The following is a 9,504-nucleotide window of genomic DNA, read 5'->3' as shown; positions in this document are numbered from 1 at the left end:
GAAGTGTTGCTGTAACAAAATAGGTTACTTATTACACGACATTCTAAACATTCTGATAATAGTTCAATAACAATTCCAACAATAATATTGTAGTTCTTTTCTATTATTTTCAATATTTGTAAAGGGTAAATTAAGAAAACAAGAAAAATGAAATGATATTTATTGTTGTATGATTGTTGCAACTGACCAATCAGAATCAAGTATTCCAATAAGCTGGACTGTAGAGCACAGACCTACCACAGAGTGAACAATCGAGCAGATGTTGGGAAGCAGCTCAGATTGAGAAGCCAATGAATGTTCACAAGTGATCCACGATAAAAATAAACAACAACAATGGTCTCAAACAATCCTGCAGCCTAGAGGGAACTTCTAATGTACTTCGACTAAGACTCTCACAAGTACAAATCTTTAGGCATCCATTCATATGAACAGATGGAGGTTTATCTCTGGGAGATAAACTAAGGGCTGATGAGGCAGACAAAAGGGGAAATGATAATTGCATGTGCGTATGTGTGATAGGAAAGGTGTTGTCGTGTGTGTATGTTTTGTTTAAAGGCCACCGCATCACTGAGGGAGACTCACAGAGCCATCTGCCCAATTAGGCAAAGCACCCGCTGCAACTCACTTCTTCAATTACCGCACTCATCTGAAACTACACACACACACCTGGACAGGGCCAACAGGAGAGGGAACAGCATCCATAAATATATTTGTGTGCACTCCAGCAGACACACACACACAATCCATGCCAAACTCAGCGAGCTGGTGACTTTCTTCAGAGTTTCTGACTCAAAGGTCAAAGCCACACAAGTCGAAGGCTCCTAATGTCGAGAAGTCACTGGTTTCCATGATGATGGGTGAAGTTTGGTCATCAATTTCTGCCAGCTGAAAAGGCCACAGTGTCCAGACATGCCGGTTAGTTAAAGATCTACTGAATCCTTCTTAATAAATGTGTATGTCTGTGTATGTATGTGTGTGTGTATGCTAAAAAAAGAAAGAGCTTAAAATGCTTGAAGCAAATGAGACAAAGATTCATCTCCTCATATTAAACACTTTTAACATTTTCAAGAAATTTACACCTTTAAAGTTCAGTGTATTTATTATACTAAGTAACTTTCCAACTGCAGGCAAAGGTAAATATTAATGCAATCTTTGTGTAATATTAAGAATCTGTATTTATAGAGCTTAGATATTAACTGACATTTCACGAAAGAGAATCTTATGACAATAAACAGCTGATTGGCCAAGACCCTGCGTTACATCATCTTCAAATATTCCTATTTTAACCATTTTCCAAAAGACGTCTCTTGTGCTTAAATGTTGTTTGTCTACTTAACTTTTCTATTTAATGTATTTTAAAATGTAATTTATTTCTGAGTTCTCAACAGCCATTACTCCAGACTTCAGCGTTTTGAATACGTTTGAATACTGTCTTCTTGCTGCTTAATATTTTTGTGGAAAGCATGATACTTTTTTTCAGGATTCTTTAATGAAAGTTCAAAAGAACAGTGCTTATTCTAAACAAATCTTTTGTAACATTATAAATGTCCTTACTGTAATTTTTTAATCAATTCACTGCATCTTTGCTGAGTAAAAGTTTTCATTTTTTTCAATGCATAATACATATGCATGTATACACATACAATACATAATGTGTATGTGTTATTGAACACTATATACAGTGCCTTGCGGAAGTATTCATACCCCTTCATTCATTTCACATTTTGTTATGTTGCAGCCTTATGTTAAACTGCTTTAACTACTTTTTTCCTACATCAATCTACACTCCATGCACCATAATGACAAATCAAAAACAGATTTGTGACAACTTTGCAAATTTATTAAAAATAAAACACTGAAATAAGTCCACTGCATAAGTATTCATACCCTTAACTCAGTACTTTTTTGAAACACCTTTACAGCCTCAAGTCTTTTTGGGTATAATGGAACAAGCTTTGCACATCTGTGTTGAGCTTTCCTTCTACTCTGATGAGTCCCTCAGTCCCTGCGGCTGAAAACAGCCCCGCAGCATGAGGCTGATACCAGCACTCTTTACTTTTGGGATAGTACTCTGCAAGTGATCAGCAGCAGATGAGCAGAGGTTTATCAGATCAGAGAATCTTGTTTCTCACAGTCTGAGGGTCCGTTTGTTTTTTTTTGTTTTTTTTTTTTTGCAAATTCCAAGTGGGTTTTATGTGTCTTCACTGAGGAGAGGATTCAGTTTGGCCACACTGCCATAAAGAACAGATTGGTGGAGTGTTGCAGTGACGTTTGTCCTTCTGTAGGTTTCTTCCATCTGCATATATGATCGTGGAGCTCAGCTAGAGTCACCATCAGATTCTTGGTCACCAGTATAACTAAACCTCTTCTCCATCAATTGCTCAGTTTGGCCAGGAGGTCAGCTCTAGGAAGCGTCCTAGTTGTTCCAAGTGTCTTCTATTCTGGCTAATGGAGACTACATGCTTCTGTGAACATTCAATGCAGCAGAATTTTTTCTTGAACTCTTCCCCAGATCTGTGCCTTGACGCAAGCCTGTTTCTAAGCTCTACAGGCAGTTCTTTCGACCTCAGGGCTTGGTTTTTGCTCTGATATGCATTTTCAGCTGTTAGACCTTTTCTGAGAGATGTGTGCCAAACCATACTCATTCAAATGAATTTGCCACAGTTTAACTACACTTGAAGTGCAGTAACATTTACAAGTGATATGAGTGCTCCTGAGCTAAATTTCAAGTGTCCCAGAAAAGGGTTTGAATACTTGCAATGCACTTGCAATACTTGCAAAATCATTTTTTTTTTTTTTTTTTTTTTCTAATAAATTTGCAAAGTTGTCACAATTGTTTTGTGCTTTGTCATTATGGTGTATGGAGTGTAGATTGATGTGGAAAAAAAAGTAATTCAAAGCAGTTCAACATAAGGCTGCAACATAACAAAACATGAAAAAAAATTAAGGTATGAATATGAATACTTTCGCAAGGCACTGTATAGTACTCAAGCAGATTGTTGTCTTTCATGACACTGCAGGTTGTTCCAATTGATAACTTTTTTTTAAGTGAAGTGAACTTCTACAGATACGCCCTGTTGAGTGTGTAGGGAGCATACTGTAGACAGGAACACAACTTGGGTGATGAATACTCTTACAATGCACTCCATGAAAAACCTGAGCGAAAGAGAGACAGATAAACAGAAACAGAGACAGAGATCCGGTGCTGTGACTATGAGTGTCATACATCCACTCCACACACCTCCTGAACCCAATGTGATTATGGCACATCCCTCTGCAAACAGAAATACTGATAACCACACAGAGCAGAAGTGTTTGCCTCTGGCTTCCTGACAGATGGGTCATCACAAAAGCATTCGTCTGTATTTGGGCACCACCAAGCAAGGCAACATGGATCACGGCAGCACTGCACAAATACGCTTCCGGCTACTAGGAGGGAGACAGGAGGGGAATCTGGAGGAATTAATAATTTGTCTTAATTGATAGTCAGATGTGTTGATAATGCAGTTTTCCTAGCAGATTGCAGGATCTGAAATGCATTTTTAATAAAGCTAATCCACACCTAATCCATTTTTTTATTATTATGAAGCTACTGTGCCAGAAAAACTGTGAACTGTTACAGTGCGAGTGAGACGAGAGGCGAGCGGATCCACGTGCAAGCTTTTATTAGAAGGACTAGACAGATACATGGTCAGGCAGGCAGGGTCAAAACAGGAGCGAGCATTATCCATAGGGGCGATCCGAGAGAGAATATACCAATAACCAGAGCGAGAGTCCAAAAGGCAGGCGGCGATGAGTCGTATACGATAAACCAGGCGCAAATACAAACTAGGGGACTAGGAAACTAGGAAACATAAACAAGATAGCAACCAAACAACACTCCGTGCAGTGTACAAGGAAGTCCGTGGTTTTATAGAGCGCCTGATTGGTCATGGAGGCTGACGCAATCAGCGCGGTGGAGGATGGGAGATGCAGTCCAAAATGCAAAGCAACAGTCAGAGAGCATGAAAAGGTGAGAGTGACATCTGGTGGTGGGTAGTCCGCAGAACACCGACCAGATTCGTGACATAGCCCCCCCCCAAGGAGCGGCTTCCAGACGCTCCAACCGAATAAGCAGAAAAAAACAGTCCAGGGGAGCGGTGGGGGGGCCAGGAGACTGAGGCAGAATCGGCTGGGCAAAGGCCCTCCAGGGCAGAGCCAGAGGCGGAGCAGGAGGCTTAGGAGCCCTCCAGGGCGGAGGCGGAGCAGGAGCCCTCCAGGGCGGAGCTGGAGGCGGAGCTGGAGGCGGAGCAGGAGGCGCAGGAGCCCTCCAGGGCGGAGCTGGAGGTGGAGCAGGAGGCTTAGGAGCCCTCCAGGGCGGAGCTGGAGGCGGAGCAGGAGGCGCAGGAGCCCTCCAGGGTGGAACCGGAGGTGGAGCAGGAGGCGCAGGAGCCCTCCAGGGCGGAGCTGGAGGCGGAGCAGGAGGCGCAGGAGCCCTCCAGGGCGGAGGCGGAGCAGGAGCAGGAGCCCTCCAGGGCGGAGCTGGAGGCGGAGCAGGAGGCGCAGGAGCCCTCCAGGGCGGAGGCGGAGCAGGAGCCCTCCAGGGCGGAGCTGGTGGCGGAGCAGGAGGCGGAGCAGCCCTCCAGGGAGAAACAGGAATCTGCGTCACGGTCTGGGACCTGGGGAAAGCAGGGACAGAGGAGGCAGACAGAGTAGGGGAGAAGGCGCAGCAGCCCTCCGGGCGGACCAGGAGGCGGAGCAGGAGGTACCGCAGCCCTCCGGGGCGGAACAGGAGGCGGAGCAGGAGGTACCGCAGCCCTCCGGGGCGGAACAGGAGGCGGAGCAGCCCTCCGGGGCGGAACAGGAGGCGGAGCCGCCCTCCGGGGCGGAACAGGAGGCTGCGTCTTGGACGGGGACCTGGGGAGAGCAGTGACAGAGGATGCAGACAGGAAAAAGAGAGAAGCAGAGAGTTTAGCAGTTAACGCCCCCTCCATAAGAGGTTCTACGGCCGACGCCGACACCTCTGGAGGCTTTGGCGCAGCTTCTCCGATGGGGAAGGCTTCGGGAGCAGACTTGAGACCCGACGGGACCTCTGAAGCAGGCTTGTGATCAGCGGGGAGCTCTGGGTCAGGCTGGAGACCAGACGAAAGCTCTGCAGCAGGCTTGAGATCAGAGGGGAGTTCTGGAGCAGGCTTGAGATCAGACGGGAGCTCTGGAGCAGGCTTGAGATCAGACGGGAGCTCTGGGGCAGGCTTGTGACCAGACGGGAGCCCTGAAACAGGCTTGTGACCAGACGGGAGCTCTGGGGCAGGCTTGTGACCAGACGTGACCGCAGGAGTTGGCTGGCGAACAGATGTGACCTCTGGAGCCGAGTGTGCAGCCCACACACTGAGAATGGCGATCGCCAGCACGCTAACAGACATGACGTGACAAGGCTCAGGGAGGTCAGACGAGACCTCTGGCGCAGACTTGATGACGGGCAGGACTTCTGGAATTGTCAAGATCTCTGGAGCGTAGTGTGCGGCCCAGATGCTGAGGAGGGCGGTTGCCATCACACTGGCAGACATGATGTGACAAAGCTCTGGGCGGTCAGACTTGATTCTGGGCGCTCAGACGAGACGTGACTTGACTCTAGGCCGTCAGGCGGGACATGGTGAGGCTCTGGACAGATAGACGAGATGTGTCGGGGCTCTGGAAGGTCAGACGAGACGTGACTTGGCTCTGGAACAGCAGTAATAACTTCCTTTGGCTTATGAAGATCAGCTGTGGTTTGACTTAGTTTGTGGAGATTGGCCGTGACTTGACTTGATTCGTGAAGCTCAGTAGTGAACTGACTTGACTCTTGGAGATCAGCGGTGATTTGACTTGGCCTATGAGGATCAACGGTGACTTGACCTGACTTGTGAGGATCATTGACTTTACTTGACTCCGGAACCACGGCTGTGGCTTTACTTGACTCCGGAACCACGGCTGTGGCTTTGCTTGACTCAGGAGGAACGGCCCTGACTTCACTTGGCTTGTGAAGATTAAAAATGACTTCACCTGGCTCAGGAACAACAGCCTTGACGTTGCTGGACTTGGAAGCTTGACTGGACCTGGAGGCTTGACTGGACTTGGAGGCAACAGTCGTAGCCTGACTTGACTCTGGAGCAGCGGCTGAAGCTTGACTTGGCTCTGGAAAAACAGCAGCAGCTCGGCTTGGCTCATGAGGATACGCTGTAACGGGACTTGACTCCTGAACAACATGGCTTGGCTCAGGAACAACATGGCTTGACTCAGGAACAACAGCTGTAACGTGACTTGACTCAGGAACAACAGGGCTTGACTCAGGAACAACAGCTGTAACGTGACTTGACTCGTGAAGAACAGCTGTGACTTGGCTTGACTCTGGGGTAGCCGCCGCAGCATGAAGGAGTGCCCTTTTTGCTGCCCATACCGTTACTAGAGGCGTGTCCAGCACGTGGGCCATCATGACCACAGGTGGCGTCCGGGTGCTGACCACAGGTTCTGTAATGGCGGCCATCTTGTGCAGTTGCTTGGAGACGGTGGCCATCTTGTGCAGTTGCTTGGAGACGGCGGCCATCTTGTGCAGTTGCTCTGGCGTGGCAGCCATCTTGTGCAGTGGCTCTGGCATGGCAGCCATCTTGTGCAGTGGCTCAGGAAACACAGCTGCAATTTGACTTGACTTGGGAACTTGACTAGACTCAGGAAACACAGCTGCAACTTGACTTGACTTGGAAACTTGACTTAACTCAGGAAATGCAGCCGCAACTTGACTGGACTCGAAAACTTGACTTGACTCAGGAAATGCAGCTGTACCTTGACTTGACTTGGAAACTCGACTTGACTCAGGAAGCACAGCTGCAACTCTATATGGCTCTGGTATGGCAGCCGTGACGTGACAGAGCTCTGTCTTCGCCGCCATCTTGTGAACGGGCTCTGTAGTCACCGCCATTGTGTGGACGCGCTCCGACGCGGCCGCCATTTTGTGAACGGGCACCGCTGTTGCTGCTATCGCGTTAACGCGCTCCGGCGCGGCCGCCATCTTGTGCGCGGGTTCTGCTGACGCCGCCATAGCATGAGCGCGCTCCAACACGGCCGCCATTTCACGAGCAATCCAGGCGGTAAACTTGTTTGTGGCGTCGTGATCCGGCGTGACCACCAGTCTGCGAGAGGGATGCGCGGCTGCCATGTCCGCGTTGTCGCGTTCCTCTTTCGCGACCCCCACAGTACACGGCGAACCCGCACACAGCAACGCAAAGTTCATAAATGCGGCTAATGATGAGCGCGGAGCCTCACGTCTCACTCTCGCACTTAGCGGCTCATTGACGCCATCGGCAAACAGTTCAATAATAATACAGTCCGGGAGGGTAGAATAGTTTGAAATGGCCAAAAACTCACGGATGTATTGTTCGAGTGTACGTTGTCCCTGTTTGATCCTGGCTAAAATCAGGTCTGTGTCCACATCGGAAGATTGTCCGGGTGAAAAGCTGCTGGATCCTGTTGTGACGGAGTGTTCTGTTACAGTGCGAGTGAGACGAGAGGCGAGCGGATCCACGTGCAAGCTTTTATTAGAAGGACTAGACAGATACATGGTCAGGCAGGCAGGGTCAAAACAGGAGCGAGCATTATCCATAGGGGCGATCCGAGAGAGAATATACCAATAACCAGAGCGAGAGTCCAAAAGGCAGGCGGCGATGAGTCGTATACGATAAACCAGGCGCAAATACAAACTAGGGGACTAGGAAACTAGGAAACATAAACAAGATAGCAACCAAACAACACTCCGTGCAGTGTACAAGGAAGTCCGTGGTTTTATAGAGCGCCTGATTGGTCATGGAGGCTGACGCAATCAGCGCGGTGGAGGATGGGAGATGCAGTCCAAAATGCAAAGCAACAGTCAGAGAGCATGAAAAGGTGAGAGTGACATCTGGTGGTGGGTAGTCCGCAGAACACCGACCAGATTCGTGACAGAACTGTGATTTGAACGAGATTTAGTGTAACACAGAAGCCACGTTTATGCTTGATAATGCAACTCAGGCTTATTAGAAAAACATGCCTCTACCAACATTTTTGCAAATCACAAAAAAAAAACATAACTATATTTACAATTCACTGTGGTTTCCATTTGAAATGAGACAGTAAAACACAATTTTTTATTCCTTTTCACATTTATTATAATTTGTGGATCCTTGCAGAATACTGTTAATAGTGTTAAACACCTTTGCATTATTTGTAAACTAATGTTTGACTCACATACCCAGCTCCATGTGTATGGTTTCTCCAACTTAGTAAACTTGCTTGGTAGCGCACCTGATACAACGCTTCACTTGCAATGTGGAGCACTCAGGAAACACAGTTTGACAAAATAGCTCAAAGCCATGTATAAACAAGGTAAAATGACATGGTTGTGTTTAGTATGGGTGGTACAGCATTTTAGCATTAAACTGGATTTACGAACTGCCATCATATGTGCATCAACAAAAACTATAAAATGTTGGTACAGTCATGTTTATATGTTTTGGAGAAAATTTAACGTTTTTTTTTTTTTTTACACTACCAAAGTCCCTTTCAAGGAAAGTCTGTTCATTCAGTAGCCATATCTGCAATGCACCCACATTCACTGATGCTCCAGAAGGAAACATGATGCATTAAGAGACAGGGGGTGAAAACTTTTGAACAGGATGATGTCGTCTAAATTTTTCTTATTTTGTTGAAATATCTTCTTTTTTTTTTTCTCTCCATTTAGTACTGCCCTTCGGAAGCAACAAAAGATACTTGTATGTTTTCAGGAAGACAAATTATGTACAAGTTACCTTGATCTTCAAATTCAAAAAGTTTTCACCCCCCAGCTCGTAATGCATCATGTTTCCTTCTGGAGCATCAGTGAATGTTTGAACCTTTTTTTAATAGTTGTGTTTGAGTCTCTCAGTTGTCCTCAGTGTGAAAAGATGGATTTCAAAATCATATAGTCACTGCTGGAAAGGGTTTAAATATGCAAAAGATGCAGGAAAACTGAAGAATCTGCAGGACCTGGAGGATTTTTTTGAAGAACAGTGCTCAGCTTAACTGTTCAGAACAAACAAGGGACTCATGAACAATCATAAAAAAAAAAAAAAAAGAGTCGTAGATCATCCAGGTAACCACACACAGTATTAGGAACCGTTTCAGCAGTTTTTTTTTGGACTATATATAAACATCTTTTACAGTATGTAAAATATCTTACTCAGGACAGTACTAAATAAAAAATAACATGCATTTTGTATGATCTCTCTTATTTTGTTAAAATTCTTAACATTTTCACAGATTCTGCAAGGGGTTCCCAATCCTTTGCATAAAACTGTATTTTGGACATTCAAGGCCAAGACATCTACCAACGTTTTTGCAAATCCCAAAAAAACGGGACACGTTCCACCATGCTGCAGCTTGCAGTTTCTCCCATTATTAAGTAGGAATGAACCATCTTTGGTGCTACTCAATAGATATTTCCCACTGAAACTGCCACGAAACGTACAAGAAGCAATG

This window comes from Labeo rohita, chromosome 3 (genome assembly GCF_022985175.1).
Source record: "Labeo rohita strain BAU-BD-2019 chromosome 3, IGBB_LRoh.1.0, whole genome shotgun sequence".
Lineage (NCBI taxonomy): Eukaryota > Metazoa > Chordata > Actinopteri > Cypriniformes > Cyprinidae > Labeo > Labeo rohita.
Note: the sequence above shows the minus strand (reverse complement) of the source record.